Genomic DNA, 21,497 nt, shown 5'->3' with positions numbered 1-21,497 from the left:
GAAGCCTGCATCTTGGGACTCAAAATGGCCATTGACATGAATGTACAAGAGTTGCTAGTGATTGGATATTCAGACCTACTTATAAATCAAGTGCGATAAGAATGGGCAACTAAGAACTCCAAGATACTCCCGTATCTGTATCATGTACAGGAATTGAGAAAGAGGTTCACGAAGACGAAATTCCAGCATGTTCCCAGAGTCCCAAATGAATTCGCTGATGCATTTTCTACCCTATCATCTATAATACAACATCCAGACAAGAATTTCATTGATCCCATTCCAGTGAAGATCCATGATCAGTCAGCTTACTGTGCCCATGTTGAAGAAGAAGCAGATAGAAAGCCTTGGTTTCATGATATCAAGGAATATTTGGCAAAAGGAGAGTACCCAGAGCTTGCAAATCCTACTTAGAAACGTACACTTCGGAGATTGTCCAACAACTTCTTTCGTAGCGGAGGAATCCTCTATAGGAGGACTCCCGATTTGGGACTATTAAGATGTGTTGACACGAAAGAAACATCCAGGATATTAGAGGAAATTCATGCTGGGACCTGCGGTCCACATATGAACGGTTTTGTCTTAGCAAAAAAGATACTCTAGGCTGGTTACTTTTGGATGACTATGGAAACGGACTGCATCCACTATTTCTGGAAATGCCACCGCTGTCAAATACATGCAGACATGATAAAGGTACCTCCAAGCGAGCTTCATACAACAAGCTCACCGTGGCCGTTCGCCGCCCGGGGAATGGACGTTATTGGACCAATCGAGCCTGCTGCTTCCAACGGACACAGGTTTATCCTAGTAGCCATCGACTATTTCACCAAATGGGTCAAAGCAACATCTTACCGAGCAGTAACTAAGAAAGTCATGGCAAAATTTGTCCGTGACCGCATTGTTTGTCGATTTGGAATCCCAGAGTTAATCATTACTGATAATGGCTCCTACCTCAATAGCGACTTGATGAAAGTTATGTGTAAAACTATCAAAATCAAACACAAGAATTCTACAGCTTACAGGCCTCAAATGAATGGAGCTGTAGAAGCCGCCAACAAGAATATCAAGAAGATATTGAGGAAAATGATAGAGAAGCATAAACAGTGGCACGAGAAGTTATCATTTACTCTATTAGGGTATCGCACCATAGTCCGCACATCAACCGGGGCAACCCCTTATATGCTGGTTTATGATACAGAGGCTGTCATTCCCGCTGAGGTAGAAATTCCTTCCCTAAGAATCATACATAAAGCTGAGCTCGACGACGCAAAATGGGTAAAGAGTCGTTATGAGCAACTAGCCATTATAGACGGAAATAGAATGAATGCAATTTTCCATGGTCAATATATCAGAACAGAATGTCCAGAGCCTTCAACAAGAGAGTCAAACCAAGACAGTTCACACCGGGGCAACTAGTGTTAAGGAAACATTTTCCATATCAAGATGAAGCTAAAGGGAAGTTCTCTCCCAACTGGCACGGTTCCATACATGGTTCACCGGGTTCTGACAGGAGGAGCCCTCATACTCGCATAAATGGACGGAGAAGTCAAAGCCGATTAATTCAGACACAGTCAAGTGTTACTATGTGTAATCTTTATGCTTCCCTTATATGATGTAAATTGAACTACGCCTGACCGGATTCCCATTTAATAGGGTATACATAGGTAGCCCTATGGGTTTGGTCACAATTCAATAAAAATTCCATTTCCCCCTGCAACTGGAAACTAGGGCAGAATTTTGAGAAGGACCCTCAAAATTCCGAAGTAACTTCAGCCGATCATCGCACAAGCAACAGTCAGAAATGTCAACCCATTAAACTGGGGCGGAATTTTGAGGGGACCCTCAAAATTCCATAGCTAGAGAGTTTGCAATGTCCCGAGCCACGTCACAGTCATCGGTTCATCTAAAATTATTTTAATTATACACTTATCTCATATCTTTACAAAATCATGTATGTTTATTATTGAAACCAATTTGTTTAGCAACACTACCCTAATGATATAGTCGATATCACCAGATCAAAGCTGAACAAGTCAAGCAAAGCCAGCGGGGATACGAACTAACCCTTCCCCTTACAAAACTCATGATTTTTCTTTGGATGCAGGCACTAGGATTGCGAAATCATTAAACATACTATACGCCCATGCATCAAATGTTGTTCAAGAGTACGACTCTCCGAACCGTTGCACTTGCCAAACATTTGCTATCAACACACACAAGTAATGCTCCGTAGTCACAATGCTCCCAGTAATCACAATGCCGCAATCTGCTATCAGCTAAGAAAACTCTACTATCATTTGTTATTTCATTTTTTGCATAAGGATACCATTCTGCCTGCCGAGACTAAACGCTGTCTCCATCTATATTTGCATTGCATAAGGCTACTATTTTGCCTTCCGAGACTGTGAGCACGTGATTTTTGCCTTACGAAAACTACTCCAAAATAAATCAAAAATAAAATTAATTTCTTTTAATGTGCAATTTTAGAAAATTGTTTTGCGTTTATTAATTGTTTGTGTTTTATCCGTAAATGTTTGCTTTGTTATAATTAAACAAAAATTAAAATAAAATACATGTTGCATGCATATAGGATTTAATTATGTATTTAAAAGATAATTTAAACAAAATCACAAAAAATATGCAATAGTTCTATTTTAAATATTCCACTATGTGATTGATGTTTTGTCTATGTGTTAAATAATTGTTATAGAGTAATTAATATATTTTTGTGAAGTTAAAATGATTTTATAATTAAAATTAAAAATTTAAATTAGAAAAAATGAAAAAATGTATATATATACAAAATCGGACCTGGATTAAAATCCATGCCCAAATGAATTAATTCCCCCCCACAGCCCAATCTAGGCAGCCCAGGTCCGGTTCAAACCAGACGAACCAAAATGACAGCGTTTGGTCGTGGCTTCTCAGGAACCGTTGGATCAAATCCAACCAACGGTTAAGATCTCATCCCCTTACCCGTAACCCGTAACCCGACCCATTGACCCGATTCAGTCCGACCCCAACGTTAAACCAAACGACGTCGTTTGGTTAAGTGAGATGATCCTGACCGTGAATCTTACTTGATCGGACGGACAAGATCAATCCACCCCTCCCCTATATAAGTTCCAGACCCCTACCCCGGCCCCCCTAACTAAACCCCCCCTCTCTACTGTTCATCATCACCTTCCTCAGACCCCCCTAACCCTAGCCGCCCTAAGACCCCAACGCCTGAAACCCGGCGGCATCAACGCCGCCGGTCACCAAAATAACACCTTAGAATCCCCTGAACATCCTCTACACAGATCTAACATTGGTTTCCTTCGAATCAGGCCCCAACTCTTCGAATCTTAAATCGAAGGTTAGCCTGAAAACCTTATCTTCTCCGATGGCCTCCAAAATAACACCACAACCTCCCCTAGATACCCTCATCACAGATCTGTTAGTTGCATGGCTCGAATCCTACTGGAACTACTCGAATCTTCATTTGAAGATTTGAGTAAAACCTGAACTTACCCAGACCTGTTACAAAGTGTCACCAAATAAACCCTAGGCTTCCCTCACCCTTGTGTCGTATTTGGTTCTCCTCGAATCTGACCAGAAATGGTTAAGTCCCAAATCGAACTTTCAAGAACCTTAAAAATACCAGACTTTTGGATTCTGTCTAGATTGAATAAAGATTGAGGTTTAATCGACCTTAGTCGAAGTCTTTTCAGTGGAAAATACTTCGACTAAGGTCTGTTTGATTTCAAACAAAATCCGAATCCAAGTTGAGTTGAGTTCGGTTGAATTCAAATGGTTTAGAGGTAATTTCTGTTTCTTTTATGTGCATTCTGCGTGTATTCTATGTTCGTTTCATTAGTTTGTTTGATTTTTTATAATTTTTCTAGTCAATTTTGTTATACTGTCCCCTACCCGTCTACTTGATTCCAAATGAATTGTTTCTGTTGATTTTGTTTGTTTACAATGTGTGTAATCGACTCGACTAAGTTCGTCGATTAGTTATATCATAAATCCCGCTTCTGAAAATGTTGACTGAAATAACCTGTTTTGGATGGATTATTTTGCTATAATCAGTTAATTAGTTATTGTTAATCAGTTGGTTCTTGTTTAATAAATCCATCAAATGGACGTTATATGTGTGTTGTTTTCTGAACATTAAGTTCAGGACATTGTCAATATATTGACAATGCTCCTGTTTGTTTGATCTTAGTTCAAAAGCTGAGTTCAGTTGAATTATTAGGCTGAATTCAGTATAATGTTGTTATGATATTAGTTCTGAATTCAAGTTCACAAAGGTTGGGTAAATACAATTGTATTAGGAGGTTAATCATTAGGAATTGGTTGTTAGCTGCTAAACAAGTTTTAATTCAGATAACTTGTTAAAATCTAAGACAGTAATACCAGTAGAAAACAGTAGGTCAGGGACATTTCTGGGATAAAACAATGAGGATAATATGTTAATAGCAATGTGCTGAAAGTGGAAGTTAATGGTTATAATTTAAGATACTAATGGGGAACAAGGGATAATGGGCTGCTGAAAAACAGGATAAATAGCACTCAATATGATTTAAAGTATTCAAAAGTAGTTTCAATGGAACTTTTCTGATTTTTAAAAAAAGGGAAAGGGTCCAGGCAACACTAAAGGAAAGGGGGCAGACCTGTATAAATACAGGATTTGATAGAAGAGTTTTTCAGAGAGAGAGTTTTTCAGACAGAGATATAGAGCTTAGAGGAGACTTTAAGAGATTCTGAGAGACTTTAGGAGAACAGATTTTGAAAGAGAGTTTAAATACACCTAGAGTGAGATAAAGAGAAAATCCAGCAGAAAAATCAGATTCCTCTCGGAATCTGAAGAGGAAGAAGAAACAGAAAAGAAACAAAGAGAACAGTCACACACACACACACACAGATACAGCAGCAGAAACAGAAAATCAGAAAAATGGGAACTTGAAATTGAAAAGAAACTGAAATCTGAAATATTGTTCTTTTGTTGAATCTGTTCAACTTTATTTGATTCCACTGTTCAGTTAAAATCTGCAGTGTCTTTTAAAAATATCGTCACTGTTCATTTGGGTTCCCCGGATCCTGTTTTGTTGCTCAAATTTGCTGAATTATTTGGCATATTCTGCTGAATTTATTACTGCTGCAACTGCTGAAATTTACTCCTTCTACCTTCATTTTCAGGCACATATCTCTTAAACTTTATGTTGGAAAGAGATTCAACATGACAAATAAATGAAATTTTAAATTGTAATACTGCCTCCTATCATTTAAGTTTAAACATTTAAGTTTCAGCTTTGATTTCATGTTGGATAGCCATTAGTGAGTTCGACTTGATGGCTACAAGTTGATTGTCTTATATTTTTTTTTTCACTTTGTAATAATGTTATCCATGCTGAAATTTTATTAGTTTAGTTATCTTTGAGTTGTGTAAATAGGAAGCATGGCAGAAAGTCGGCTTTATTTACACTTTACGGTATTGTTAGATAGGTATAGCATATGGAAATATCAAGGAAAATATGCTATTAGTTTATTTTGTTAGTTAATTAGTTGTTGTTTAAAGCTAGATGATGATTGGTCGCAATTATCTATCTTTTGGCATAACATGGGTTGTGTTCATAATCTATAGTTGAAAGACGAGTTAGTATAATCCGTTATGTTCACGATGTCAAATATGGTAAGTAATATTGCATGCAATATCATTTTATTAAGTCAATTAGATTTGTGCTCTTTCTTAATAATAAAAGGGTTCAGGAATTTATACGATGTGAAAGTTAATAGTTGTAATAATTCACATAGATTTAGAATCAAATGGGTTTGATTATATATATAACTCAATCATAGGCATAATTAATTAAATTAATTTCGCCTATTGGATCAAAACAAGTATATGGGAATAAGATGAGATGTGCGAACACAAATTGCAAAACTTTATATCAATGGTAATTAGGAATAGAACTTGCACTAATTAATAATAATAAAAGTTCTTGAAAAATATTCTTTCCTTTATAATTCATTTTCAGTTTCATATACAATTCATTCTTTGGCATATATATGTTATATTTGTCAAAAATAGCATTAATCATATTTTTATTCTGTTCTTTGAATTTGAATAGTTGGAATGAATATAATTTATACTCGGAAATTATAATCGACGGGCAACCTTTAATAGATTGTGAATTCTTTTTCAAAGAATTCAAAGGTCTCTAAAATGGGAGTTCTCATGATTTTCACATAAAAAATGTATGAATATAATAAACAATTTGTGAAAAATCCATAATACTATTACAAGTATTTTGCGCAATTAGGGATGCGTTCGCGTACCCTGATTATATTTTTTAAAACAAACTCGGATTATGCGTACGCGCAATTTCGAGCGAATATTTAAGAAAAGGATTTTTCCAAAGGTGTTAAAATAACTTTATATAACCCGAGGTGTGCAGTTCATTATCTAAATAAAAGGGGTGATGATGTTCCTGATTTTATTTTTAATTTTCGAATATATATTTTATAAAAACTATAACATGGACAAATTTATTGTGTACACGTACGCGTGGCACGATCCCCGGTAATTGTAAAAAGTATATAACACGAATATACGTACGCGTAATTCGTCCATATAATCGTAAACAATAAGTAAAAAGCGGTAGTAAAATCATGCAATAAAAATGTATTTAATAAAATCAAGATAATTAAGTCAGTAATAAAAACAGTTAAGCGACCGTGCTAGAACCACGGAATTCGGAAATGCCTAACACCTTCTTCCGGATTAACAGAATTCCTTACTCAGGATTTCTGGTTCGCAGAATAATAAACAGAGTCATATTCTCCTCGATTCAGGGATTAAAATTGGTGACTTGGGACGCCTTAAAATTCCCAGGTGGCGACTCTGAAATAATTAAATAAATCCCGTTTCGACTGTCCTTTAATTGGAGAAAACTCCCACGTACCCTCGCGGGCGCGGTAAAAAGGAGGTGCGACAGCTCTGGCGACTCTGCTGGGGACGAAAGTTGTAACCCAGAACCACTGGTTCAGGGTTTAAAGAATTCGAGCTTAAGATAACTGCAATAATTGGCTTTATTTATTATATGATTTTCAACTGTTTATATGCTAATATGCTAAATGTTGCTTTTTACCGCTTCAATACTATTTGAATTGTGAATATATACAACTGCTACGAAACCCCCTTCTTTCTGAGTCTTCTGAATTTATGGTGTACACGTGCGCGTGACCCACCTTTCTGTTAAAGTCATACCAAATAAGACGGAGTTGGGACAAGTAACTAGGCCGGGCAGACTTTCGTGCTCCCGGTACGTTGCCCCCGCTTCGGTCAAACTGTCCGTTTAGGTAAGCCAGGTTTAGAGCAATCAACCTCAGGTTTTACACTTAGAATAACTCAGCCATGTACCGGATCCCTAGTAGGAACGTCTATTTGCATCATACACATTTGGCTTTGGAGATTCAACACAGGGGTTGGGTCTGTCTAGGACAGGTGAACCCGAAACAAAAAGACCATCCTGATGCATCCTACTTGCTACTTGTGCATTCATTTGCCTCGAACATGCTTGCTGACCAGCTTAAATGAAATCATGGTGAGAACTGAAGAATAAAATAGGTTGTTTTTGTTTTTAAAAAAAAAGAAAAATAGTTTTAAAATTTTGAAATAAAGGTATTTAATAAATAAAAAAAAATTTCGAAAATGATTTTTTTAGTATAAATTTTCAAAATGAATTTTGACTTTATTAAAATTAAATTTCAGATACAAAATGAGCACCACACAAAGCCCCTCGTCCACAAGTACGGAAGAATTTCTATGTCAGCTTCAAATGTGGTGGTATGATTTAGGCGAAGACAGTCAAAAATGGGTCGTCAAGCATTTGGGAAATCTCACGGACATTATGAAAGTTAAACCCCGTGATGATCTGATTGCGGCGTTAGTAACTTTCTGGGACCCTGTTCACAATGTTTTTCATTTCTCTGACTTCGAGCTTACTCCTACATTAGAGGAGATAGCTGGCTATGCTGGTTTTGACGGAAGTCTAAGAAATCAAAGCTTGATATTCACAAAGGCTCCTTCGGTACATCGATTCTTCGGTCTTCTGAACATCAGCAGTCAAATCAGGAAAAGCAATGTCATCAATTGATGTTGTTCCTTCAACTTTTTGTATTCAAGGTTTGGAAAATCAGATGGGTTCGAAATTCATGAGAAAGGCCTTACTAATAAGCAAAACAAAGACACTTGGCAGATTCACCATCGATTTGCTTTCATGGTGGCTTTTCTAGGAGTCATGGTCTTCCCAAACAAAGAGCGAACAATTGATATTCGCACCGCAAAAGTTGTGCAAATCCTTACCACCAAAGAAAATCAGACCCTTGTCCCCATCATTCTATCAGACATTTATCGGGCTTTGACTTTATACAAATCAGGAGCAAAAGTCTTTGAAGGATGCAAAATTTTGTTGCAAATGTGGGTGATTGAACATCTCCAGCAACAACCCAAGATCATACAGTATGGGTCAAACAATGATAATTGCATCGAGAGCTATGAGGAAAGAACAAAAATTTATCGAGCTCCAGAAGGAATAGAAGCATGGGTATCTCATCTAAAGGCTTTAACGGCAAATCAAATTGAATGGACCCTGGGATGGCTCCCGATGAGGGAAGTAATACATATGTCAACCTCAAATAGTTATCTACTACTATTGGGATTAAGAAGCATTCAGCCGTATGCACCACTAAGAGTCCTAAGGCAACTAGGGAGATATCAAATAGTTCCTGATGATGAAGATTTGAGTATGCAAGTAATCGAATTACACCCAGAAGCCACTATTCCCGAAGCTCTACTTCAGCAGATGTGGAATGGATGTCGATACTTGAAAAGTGATACTCAAGTCCCAGACACTACAAAGGGTGAGATAAATCCTAGATATGGAAGGTGGTTCGAAAAACGGTCTCGCGTGGATGATGTACAAGAACCTGAGCTAAAAAGGCCAACAAAAAGGCCCCATGTTCAAAACTTCAATGATAAAATCCAAGAGCGGTTGATCTGGGGAGAAAAAGAAAAAGGGTACAAAGCAACTATCTATGCCCTAAAAGAAAATCTGAGAAGCCTCAGTTTGGAGAAAGATTTACAAGCACAAGAAGCCGAAGGCGAGAAGAAGAGTCTAGCTTGTGAGAATGAAAGTCTTCATGTCCGATTCCAAAAAATGAAAAGAGTTTCTGAAACGCCAAAGAGGAGTTGGAAGGATCAAAAAACCATCGCCAATCTCTTTGAAAGAATGCAAGATTATGATTCCATTCTTGCGGAAAATGAAAGGCAATGAGCAAAGCAAAAGAAAGGATCCAACAATTAAACGAAGAAGCCAGATCTAACAAGGAACGCCAGGATAGGCAATCCGAAAAAGTCAAGGCACAATTCAAGAAGGAAAAAGACTATTGGATGCGATCAAAAGACCAGCTTCGTTCACAACTAGAAGAGGCAAGAAGATGCAATAGAGAACATCAACAAGAAGACTTCGACAGGGAAAGAGCGCAAGCAAGATTAGAGCAGGCCAGACTCCGAGCTCTATTAGAATCAGCTCTAGATCGGGAAAATCGTGTCAGAGATATAGCCACCACTCGTCAGCAGCAATTGCAGAACCAAGACCAACGTCTCCAAGATTTCAGGGCACAAATCCACGACCTGGCGGTCTACACTTCTCAGAGTTACGTAAACTGTCAGGGAATGGACTATGAAAGGTTTACAGAACATGCACCCACTTTTGCCCGTCATCTAGCATTGGAATTGGAAAGGATGTATCGTACGCTGGGAGGTCATCCAGGTCAAGCTCCACATTGAAGCAAATAGTCTAACACAAGTGGAAAGTGGGGCACGTTGTGAGATGTTAAGAATTGTATCTTTTATTTTGATTTAAGTGTGTGTGTTTCAAGCCATTTTATTAAAGTTTTCAAATGTAATTCCATCTTTGTGTAATGAATAAAAGTGATTGCCTTTAGTCCGAACTACGCAAGGTCTGATTCATGTAAGGCATGATACGTAGGCAATCTCTAAGATTCGACCACCACGATAAAAGATATATATAGTAAATAAAAGTGAATGACAATTTTCAATTTCAAGAAAGCTGGGACGACACAAGCAGCCGAGCAAATGCATAATAGAAAGGGATTATTTGTCTAGGAGCATTGCATCTCAACGTGTGATTATATATGTGTTAAACTCTCAAAACTAACAAGTTTGTTCATTTTCAGAATTCAAGCAGTTAATTTCTCTAAAGAGTATACTGGCATATTATCACTATCACACAAGATCAAAAAGACCAATACCCGAAAGTATGTCTATCCCAGATGTTGACACTGGTATGGAATTAGAGGAGATGGATGTCGGGAAAATGAAAGAAGAGATGTTTAAGCTCAAGCAGCAAATGGCTGAGATGTACCAAGCCTGGTCTACAGGACAGCTACCCCCATCTTATCCAAATAACCCTGCTCCATCAATGACTCAAACTCAGGATAATATCACCACTGAATTATCCCCAAACTTCCCCATTTACCAGCACTACCGAGGCACCACCTCTCAGACACCGCAGTCTCCACCTCCGAAACCCGTTCCATATTTTCCTCCACCTATGACTCCTGTTTTCGTAGCACCTCCCCCTGCTACATTTCATAAATCTCCTAGTGAGCCTACATTCCAGGCCCAAGACAACCAATATTACCCCCCGGAACCCACCCTCAAAGCTTCCGAAATTCATTCAACTACTCCTCGTTTTGATCTCCCAACCGAAATTGACAAGCCAGTTAAAAATGTTGAACAAGAAGAGATGTTCAGGAAGGTCAAGAGTCTAGAACAATCGTTCAGAGACATGCGAGGATTAGGCGGGAAGGTCAGTGTAGCATACAAAGACTTATGCTTATTCCCCAATGTACAATTGCCAGTTGGTTTCAAGATGCCCAAATTTGACCTATACAGCGGGCACGACGACCCAGTAGCCCACTTAAGGGATTTCTGTAGCAAGATGCGAGGAGCTGGGGGAAAAGATGGATTATTAATGGCTTACTTCAGTCAAAGTTTAAGCAGATCAGCTTTGGAGTGGTATACACGCCAGGACCATGGGAGATGGTACACCTGGGATGACCTGGCACAGGCATTCGCATACCATTTCCAATACAATCTGGAAATCATCCCAGATCGATTATCTTTGACAAAATTTGAGAAGAAACATAATGAAAGTTTCAGAGAGTATGGTTTTCGGTGGAGAGAACAGGCAGCAAGAGTGGATCCTCCTATGAAGGAGAGCGAAATGGTAGACTACTTCCTCCAAGCCTTGGAACCGACTTACTATGCCCATTTGGTTTCAGCGGTTGGGAAATCATTCAACGAAGTAGTGAAGATGGGAGGTATGGTGGAAGAATGCCTCAAGACAAATAAAATCATGAGCTATTCAGCAATTAAGGCAACTACTCAAGCTATTCAAGGCGGGGTAGGAGGAATCGGAAGAAAGAAGAGGGAGGAAGCAGCCGTAGTTGATTCAGGAATTTGGTCGGGACCCAGATGTTCATCGCTTTACTATAATCATCAACGACCTCGTCAATCAGCTTACCACCATGATTCATCCCAACACTACTATCACCCTTGAGAGCCTCATTTTTCCATTAACCATGCTCAAGCATACAATCAGCCACCTGTTCACACCAATTGGCGTGCTCCTGTCACACCAAATACTTACCCACGAGCCTATCCCAAACCAGGTTTCAGGCCTAGGCCAGCATTCAGGGGAGAAAGGGAACAGAAAAAGAAAACTTACACTCCATTGGGAGAGTCTTACACCAGTCTGTTCCACAGGCTGAGACAGCTAGACATGCTGAGACCAATATAATCCAAGCTACCCAATCCTCCTCCAAAGAATCTGGATTACACCATTAGCTGTGAATATTGCTCCAGTACACCAGGCCATGATACGGAGAAATGCTGGCATTTGAAAAATGCCATATAAGAGCTGATTGATACTAATAAAATCGAGGTTCAAACCCCTGAAGCCCCAAATATCAATAGAAATCTAATGCCAGCCCATCAAGAGGCTAATATGATAGAAATCATACAAGCTGATGGGGAGACAAAGAAGCCGTCACAAACTATCATGATGATCTAGTCTCATGAAACCAAGCCAGATAAGCAGTTAATGGAGGAGAAGCCGGTGTCTAAGCAGAACAAAAATGGTGATGAACCATCTATGATAGTCGATGAGGGATCATCGAGCAAAGTTGCCGCAAAACAAGAAAGGCCGAAAGTGATAGTACCAGGGGTTGCTAACAAACCCATTGTATTCGTGGAAGGAGCCCGTACAGATCGGATTATTATTGCACCTGTAATCCAGCTGCCGGTCATCAACAACAAAGCCATCCCATGGAACTACGAACGGGTGACTGTAATGTACAAGGGAAAAGAAATCAAGGAAGAAGTGTGTGAAGTGTGTTAGTTTCTCTAAAGAGTATACTGGCATATTATCACTATCACACAAGATCAAAAGGACCAATACCCGAAAGTATGTCTATCCCAGATGTTGACACAGGTATGGAATTAGAGGAAATGGATGTCGGGAAAATGAAAGAAGAGATGTTTAAGCTCAAGCAGCAAATGGCTGAGATGTACCAAGCCTGGTCTACAGGACAGCTACCCCCATCTTATCCAAATAACCCTGCTCCATCAATGACTCAAACTCAGGATAATATCACCACTGAATTATCCCCAAACTTCCCCATTTACCAGCACTACCGAGGCACCACCTCTCAGACACCGCAGTCTCCACCTCCGAAACCCGTTCCATATTTTCCTCCACCTATGACTCCTGTTTTCGTAGCACCTCCCCCTGCTACATTTCATAAATCTCCTAGTGAGCCTACATTCCAGGCCCAAGACAACCAATATTACCCCCCGGAACCCACCCTCAAAGCTTCCGAAATTCATTCAACTACTCCTCATTTTGATCTCCCAACCGAAATTGACAAGCCAGTTAAAAATGTTGAACAAGAAGAGATGTTCAGGAAGGTCAAGAGTCTAGAACAATCGTTCAGAGACATGCGAGGATTAGGCGGGCAGGTCAGTGTAGCATACAAAGACTTATGCTTATTCCCCAATGTACAATTGCCAGTTGGTTTCAAGATGCCCAAATTTGACCTATACAGCGGGCACGACGACCCAGTAGCCCACTTAAGGGGTTTCTGTAGCAAGATGCGAGGAGCTGGGGGAAAAGATGGATTATTAATGGCTTACTTCAGTCAAAGTTTAAGCAGATCAGCTTTGGAGTGGTATACACGCCAGGACCATGGGAGATGGTACACCTGGGATGACCTGGCACAGGCATTCGCATACCATTTCCAATACAATCTGGAAATCATCCCAGATCGATTATCTTTGACAAAATTTGAGAAGAAACATAATGAAAGTTTCAGAGAGTATGGTTTTCGGTGGAGAGAACAGGCAGCAAGAGTGGATCCTCCTATGAAGGAGAGCGAAATGGTAGACTACTTCCTCCAAGCCTTGGAACCGACTTACTATGCCCATTTGGTTTCAGCGGTTGGGAAATCATTCAACGAAGTAGTGAAGATGGGAGGTATGGTGGAAGAATGCCTCAAGACAAATAAAATCATGAGCTATTCAGCAATTAAGGCAACTACTCAAGCTATTCAAGGCGGGGTAGGAGGAATCGGAAGAAAGAAGAGGGAGGAAGCAGCCATAGTTGATTCAGGAATTTGGTCGGGACCCAGATGTTCATCGCTTTACTATAATCATCAACGACCTCGTCAATCAGCTTACCACCATGATTCATCCCAACACTACTATCACCCTTCAGAGCCTCATTTTTCCATTAACCATGCTCAAGCATACAATCAGGCACCTGTTCACACCAATTGGCGTGCTCCTGTCACACCAAATACTTACCCACGAGCCTATCCCAGACCAGGTTTCAGGCCTAGGCCAGCATTCAGGGGAGAAAGGGAACAGAAAAAGAAAACTTACACTCCATTGGGAGAGTCTTACACCAGCTGTTCCACAGGCTGAGACAGCTAGACATGCTGAGACCAATATAATCCAAGCTACCCAATCCTCCTCCAAAGAATCTGGATTACACCATTAGCTGTGAATATTGCTCCGGTACACCAGGCCATGATACAGAGAAATGCTGGCATTTGAAAAATGCCATATAAGAGCTGATTGATACTAATAAAATCGAGGTTCAAACCCTGAAGCCCCAAATATCAATAGAAATCCAATGCCAGCCCATCAAGAGGCTAATATGATAGAAATCATACAAGCTGATGGGGAGACAAAGAAGCCGTCACAAACTATCATGATGATCTAGTCTCATGAAACCAAGCCAGATAAGCAGTTAATGGAGGAGAAGCCGGTGTCTAAGCAGAACAAAAATGGTGATGAACCATCTATGATAGTCGATGAGGGATCATCGAGCAAAGTTGCCGCAAAACAAGAAAGGCCGAAAGTGATAGTACCAGGGGTTGCTAACAAACCCATTGTATTCGTGGAAGGAGCCCGTACAGATCGGATTATTATTGCACCTGTAATCCAGCTGCCGGTCATCAACAACAAAGCCATCCCATGGAACTACGAACGGGTGACTGTAATGTACAAGGGAAAAGAAATCAAGGAAGAAGTGTGTGAAGTGTGTTAGTTTCTCTAAAGAGTATACTGGCATATTATCACTATCACACAAGATCAAAAGGACCAATACCCGAAAGTATGTCTATCCCAGATGTTGACACAGGTATGGAATTAGAGGAAATGGATGTCGGGAAAATGAAAGAAGAGATGTTTAAGCTCAAGCAGCAAATGGCTGAGATGTACCAAGCCTGGTCTACAGGACAGCTACCCCCATCTTATCCAAATAACCCTGCTCCATCAATGACTCAAACTCAGGATAATATCACCACTGAATTATCCCCAAACTTCCCCATTTACCAGCACTACCGAGGCACCACCTCTCAGACACCGCAGTCTCCACCTCCGAAACCCGTTCCATATTTTCCTCCACCTATGACTCCTGTTTTCGTAGCACCTCCCCTGCTACATTTCATAAATCTCCTAGTGAGCCTACATTCCAGGCCCAAGACAACCAATATTACCCCCCGGAACCCACCCTCAAAGCTTCCGAAATTCATTCAACTACTCCTCATTTTGATCTCCCAACCGAAATTGACAAGCCAGTTAAAAATGTTGAACAAGAAGAGATGTTCAGGAAGGTCAAGAGTCTAGAACAATCGTTCAGAGACATGCGAGGATTAGGCGGGCAGGTCAGTGTAGCATACAAAGACTTATGCTTATTCCCCAATGTACAATTGCCAGTTGGTTTCAAGATGCCCAAATTTGACCTATACAGCGGGCACGACGACCCAGTAGCCCACTTAAGGGGTTTCTGTAGCAAGATGCGAGGAGCTGGGGGAAAAGATGGATTATTAATGGCTTACTTCAGTCAAAGTTTAAGCAGATCAGCTTTGGAGTGGTATACACGCCAGGACCATGGGAGATGGTACACCTGGGATGACCTGGCACAGGCATTCGCATACCATTTCCAATACAATCTGGAAATCATCCCAGATCGATTATCTTTGACAAAATTTGAGAAGAAACATAATGAAAGTTTCAGAGAGTATGGTTTTCGGTGGAGAGAACAGGCAGCAAGAGTGGATCCTCCTATGAAGGAGAGCGAAATGGTAGACTACTTCCTCCAAGCCTTGGAACCGACTTACTATGCCCATTTGGTTTCAGCGGTTGGGAAATCATTCAACGAAGTAGTGAAGATGGGAGGTATGGTGGAAGAATGCCTCAAGACAAATAAAATCATGAGCTATTCAGCAATTAAGGCAACTACTCAAGCTATTCAAGGCGGGGTGGGAGGAATCGGAAGAAAGAAGAGGGAGGAAGCAGCCGTAGTTGATTCAGGAATTTGGTCGGGACCCAGAGGTTCACCGCTTTACTATAATCAACAACGACCTCGCCAATCAGCTTACCACCATGATTCATCCCAACACTACTATCACCCTTCAGAGCCTCATTTTTCCATTAACCATGCTCAAGCATACAATCAGCCACCTGTTCACACCAATTGGCGTGCTCCTGTCACACCAAATACTTACCCACGAGCCTATCCCAGACCAGGTTTCAGGCCTAGGCCAGCATTCAGGGGAGAAAGGGAACAGAAAAAGAAAACTTACACTCCATTGGGAGAGTCTTACACCAGTCTGTTCCACAGGCTGAGACAGCTAGACATGCTGAGACCAATATAATCCAAGCTACCCAATCCTCCTCCAAAGAATCTGGATTACACCATTAGCTGTGAATATTGCTCCGGTACACCAGGCCATGATACGGAGAAATGCTGGCATTTGAAAAATGCCATACAAGAGCTGATTGATACTAATAAAATCGAGGTTCAAACCCCTGAAGCCCCAAATATCAATAGAAATCCAATGCCAGCCCATCAAGAGGCTAATATGATAGAAATCATACAAGCTGATGGGGAGACAAAGAAGCCGTCACAAACTGTCATGATGATCAAGTCTCATGAAACCAAGCCAGATAAGCAGTTAATGGAGGAGAAGCCGGTGTCTAAGCAGAACAAAAATGGTGATGAACCATCTATGATAGTCGATGAGGGATCATCGAGCAAAGTTGCCGCAAAACAAGAAAGGCCGAAAGTAATAGTACCAGGGGTTGCTAACAAACCCATTGTATTCGTGGAAGGAGCCCGTACAGATCGGATTATTATTGCACCTGTAATCCAGCTGCCGGTCATCAACAACAAAGCCATCCCATGGAACTACGAACGGGTGACTGTAATGTACAAGGGAAAAGAAATCAAGGAAGAAGTGTGTGAGGTGCAAGGCTTGACTCGTTCGGGAAGATGTTTTACTCCCGAAGAGTTAAGAAAAACTAAAAATAATCCAACGCCAACAAAGAGAGCTATGACGGAAGAAGAGGCGGAGGAGTTTTTAAGAAAAATGAAACTCCATGATTATTCTGTTGTGGATCAATTAAAGAAGACCCCCGCTCAAATTTCATTGTTGTCATTACTGATCCATTCAGAGGAGCACCGTCTGGCTTTGATGAAAATCCTGAATGAGGCTCACATTCCTGAAAAGATCTTTGTAAATCATTTGGGAAAAATAGCCAACAGAATCTTTGAGACAAACAGAATTACATTTGCTGATGATGAATTACCTGTGGAAGGTACCGAGCACAACAGAGCTCTTTACCTCACCGTGAAATGTGAAAACTCCGTAGTAACCCGGGTATTGGTTGACAATGGGTCAAGTGCAAACATATGCCCTCTCTCCACTTTAAACAAATTAAAAATTAAAAAGGAGAGGATCCAGAAGAATAGTATCTGCGTACGAGGATTTGACGGTGGAAGCAGAGATTCATTTGGCGACATAGTGTTGGAACTAACAATAGGGCCAGTTGAATTCACAATGGAATTCCAAGTATTGGACATAACTGTTTCTTACAACTTGTTGTTGGGTCGACCATGGATCCATGCTGCTAAAGCAGTCCCGTCAACACTACATTCAGGCTGTCAAGTTTGAATGGGATCATCAAGAAGTAGTCGTGTATGGAGAAGAAAGTTTAAATGCTCACAGCAGTACCATTGTACCGGTCGAGGGAACAAAAAATGACCAGGGACCATGGGTATACCAAGTGACCGACACAGTGTCGATAGAGAAAATTCCAGAGGGGAAATACCTTCCAAATCCAAAGATATCCTCTGCATCAGTCATGGTAGCTTATGAAATGTTAAAGAATGGCTTTATACCCGGCAAAGGTCTGGGTTTATCTTTGCAAGGAATTATACAACCAGTATCTCTCCCCGAGAACTGGGGAACATTCGGTTTGGGGTTCATACCCACTGCCAATGACGTGATAAGGGCTAGGAAGCTGAAACACCAAGCATGGGTTCTTCCAAAACCAGTCCCACATCTGTCAAAGTCTTTTGTCAAGACTGGTGCTAAAAATCGCCCGATAACAACAATTCCTAAATCCCGGGTCAATCCCGAGGAGGAATTAATTGAAAGGTTCGAGAAATTGTTTAGTGATGTGAATATGTTGGAAAGCGGAGAAGGGTGTAGCAACGCAGAGGTTCAATTCGTTGGGCCAGAAACAAAGCTCAGTAATTGGAAAGCCACTCCTCTCCCAATTCGAAAGGAGTCTTGGTAGTTTATTTTAATTTTCTTTCAGTTTGTTTGGGTTACTTCAGGGTTGTAATCCCAAAGCTTATCTTACAGTTTGTTTGAAGTGTGCAAAACCTTGTTATCTTTCATCATCCAATAAAAAGCAGTTTCCCTTTTATTATCATTCCTAATAGTTTTTTTTTTCTTTCCTGTACAGTTCTTTTTACGCTGGCTCTAGTGATATGGCATGCATGAGGAATCCTCGGCCCAGTCTTAAAAATCAATCTGGTTCCGAAATATTAATTCAAGAAATATATTGTGATTATGAATCAGAATATGATGAAGATGATGTTTTTGAAGAGATTAGTAAAGAGTTAATTCACTTCGAGGAAAAAATCAAACCTAACTTGAGTGATACCGAGGACATCAATATAGGGGACACGAGTAATATCCGAGAAACTAAAATAAGTGTCCATCTCGAACCAAAGATCCGAGAGGAGTTAATTAAAGCATTCATAGAATTCAAAGATGTTTTTGCATGGTCGTATGACGACATGCCGGGACTGAGCACTGATTTAGTGGTTCACAAATTGCCCACCGATCCAACGGTTCCTCCTGTCAAGCAGAGGTTGAGAAAATTCAAGCCCGACATGAGTGTGAGAATTAAGGAAGAAATCACCAAACAATTGGAAGCAAAGGTCATTCGAGTCACTCGATATCCTGTTTGGTTAGCTAATGTTGTTCCTGTGCCAAAGAAAGACGGCAAAATTAGAGTATGCGTCGACTATCGCAATCTCAACAAAGCAAATCCAAAGGATAATTTCCCATTACCCAATATCCATATTTTGATCGACAATTGTGCCAAGCATGATATAGGGTCTTTCGTGGATTGTTATGCCGGGTATCATCAAATTCTAATGGATGAAGAAGATGCAGAAAAGATGGCATTCATCACACCATGGGGAACTTATTGCTACCGGGTAATGCCATTCGGTTTAAAGAACGCCGGAGCAACCTATATGAGAGCAATGACCACAGTGTTTCATGATATGATACATAAGGAGATTGAGGTATACGTGGACGACGTGATCATAAAATCAAAGCATCAGGCAGACCACGTTGGGGATTTGAGGAAGTTCTTCTTGAGACTTCGCAGGTACAACCTCAAGCTTAACCCTGCCAAGTGCGCATTTGGAGTTCCATCTGGAAAGTTGCTGGGATTCATAGTCAGTCGACGAGGCATCAAGCTAGACCCCTCAAAGATCAAAGCCATCCAAGAACTGCCACCTCCAAGAAACAAAACTGAAGTAATGAGTTTGTTGGGGAGGTTAAATTACATCAGCAGGTTTATTGCTCAGCTCACAACAACCTGTGAGCCAATTTTCAAATTGTTAAAAAAGGATGCTGCGGTCAAATGGACCGATGAGTGTCAAGAAGCGTTCGATAAAATAAAAGGGTACTTGTCGAACCCACCCGTGTTGGTCCCGCCAGAGCCAGGAAGACCTTTGATTCTTTACTTGACGGTTTTGGAAAATTCATTTGGTTGCGTATTGGGGCAACATGACCTCACTGGCAGAAAAGAGCAGGCCATCTACTACCTTAGCAAGAAGTTCACAGCTTATGAGATTAAGTATACTCATCTGGAAAAGACATGTTGCGCCCTAACATGGGTAGCTCAAAAATTGAAACACTATTTGTCATCCTACACTACTTACCTCATTTCTCGGTTGGATCCATTGAAATACATTTTTCAAAAGCCTATGCCAACAGGAAGACTTGCAAAGTGGCAGATATTGCTCACAGAGTTTGACATCATCTATGTAACTCGGACTGCAATGAAAGCCCAAGCACTGGCCGATCATTTGGCCGAAAACCCGGTCGATGAAGAATATGAGCCATTGAAAACTTATTTTCCTGATGAAGAAACAATGCATATCGACGAGGTGGAGCGAATTGAAAAACTTGGCTGGAAACTTTTCTTTAATGGAGCCGCTAACATGAAAGGAGTCAGGATAGGAGCTGTAATCATTTCTGAAACATGGCATCATTATCCTGTTACGGCTCAATTACGATTTTATTGCACCAATAATATGGCTGAATATGAAGCTTGCATTTTGGGGTTAAGGCTAGCCGCCGACATGGGTATCCGAGAAATCTTAGTCATGGGAGATTCGGATCTTTTGGTACATCAAATTCAAGGAGAATGGGAAACCCGAGACTTGAAGCTCATCCCATACCGACAATGTCTACATGATCTTTGTCAGCAGTTTCAATCAGTGGAATTCCAACATATTCCAAGAATCCATAATGAGGTTGCTGATGCATTGGCTACCCTAGCATCAATGTTGCACCATCCGGACAAAGCTTATGTAGATCCGATACATATTCAAGTCTACGATCAGCACGCTTATTGCAATATGGTTGAAGAAGAATTTGATGGTGAACCATGGTTCCACGACATCAAGGAGTATATCAGGATGGGGATATATCCCGCACAAGCCACAGGAGATCAAAAGAGGACCATTAGGCGATTAGCAAATGGATTCTTCTTAAGCGGAGGAGTTTTGTATAAAAGAACACCAGATCTTGGATTATTAAGATGCATAGATGCCAGACAAGCTACAACTGTCATGTCTGAAGTACATTCAGGAGTTTGCGGACCCCACATGAGTGGATATGTGTTGGCAAAGAAAATCCTCCGAGCTGGTTACTATTGGCTTACCATGGAGCGAGATTGTATCAGTTTTGTGCGCAAGTGTCATCAATGCCAAATACACGGAGATTTGATTCATTCTCCACCATCTGAGTTGCACACAATGTTGGCACCATGGCCATTCGTTGCCTGGGGCATGGATGTGATTGGACCAATTGAGCCGGCAGCATCCAATGGGCACAGGTTCATTCTGGTGGCTATTGATTATTTTACCAAATGGGTTGAGGCCAAGACATTCAAATCAGTGACCAAGAAAGCTGTGGTCGATTTTGTCCACTCAAATATCATATGTCGATTCGGAATCCCGAAGGTGATCATCACAGATAACGGTGCTAATCTTAACAGCAACTTAATGAAGGAAGTATGTCAACAGTTTAAGATTACGCATCGCAACTCTACCCCATATCGGCCCAAGGCGAATGGAGCAGTAGAAGCAGCCAACAAAAACATAAAGAAGATACTTCGGAAAATGGTAGAAGGTTCAAAACAATGGCATGAAAAATTACCATTTGCATTATTGGGATACCGCACTACTGTTCGCACTTCAGTAGGAGCAACTCCTTATTTGTTGGTATATGGCACTGAAGCAGTAATTCCTGCAGAAGTT

Source organism: Nicotiana tabacum, chromosome 7 (assembly GCF_000715075.1).
Source record: "Nicotiana tabacum cultivar K326 chromosome 7, ASM71507v2, whole genome shotgun sequence".
In the NCBI taxonomy this organism is placed as follows: domain Eukaryota; kingdom Viridiplantae; phylum Streptophyta; class Magnoliopsida; order Solanales; family Solanaceae; genus Nicotiana; species Nicotiana tabacum.
Note: the sequence above shows the minus strand (reverse complement) of the source record.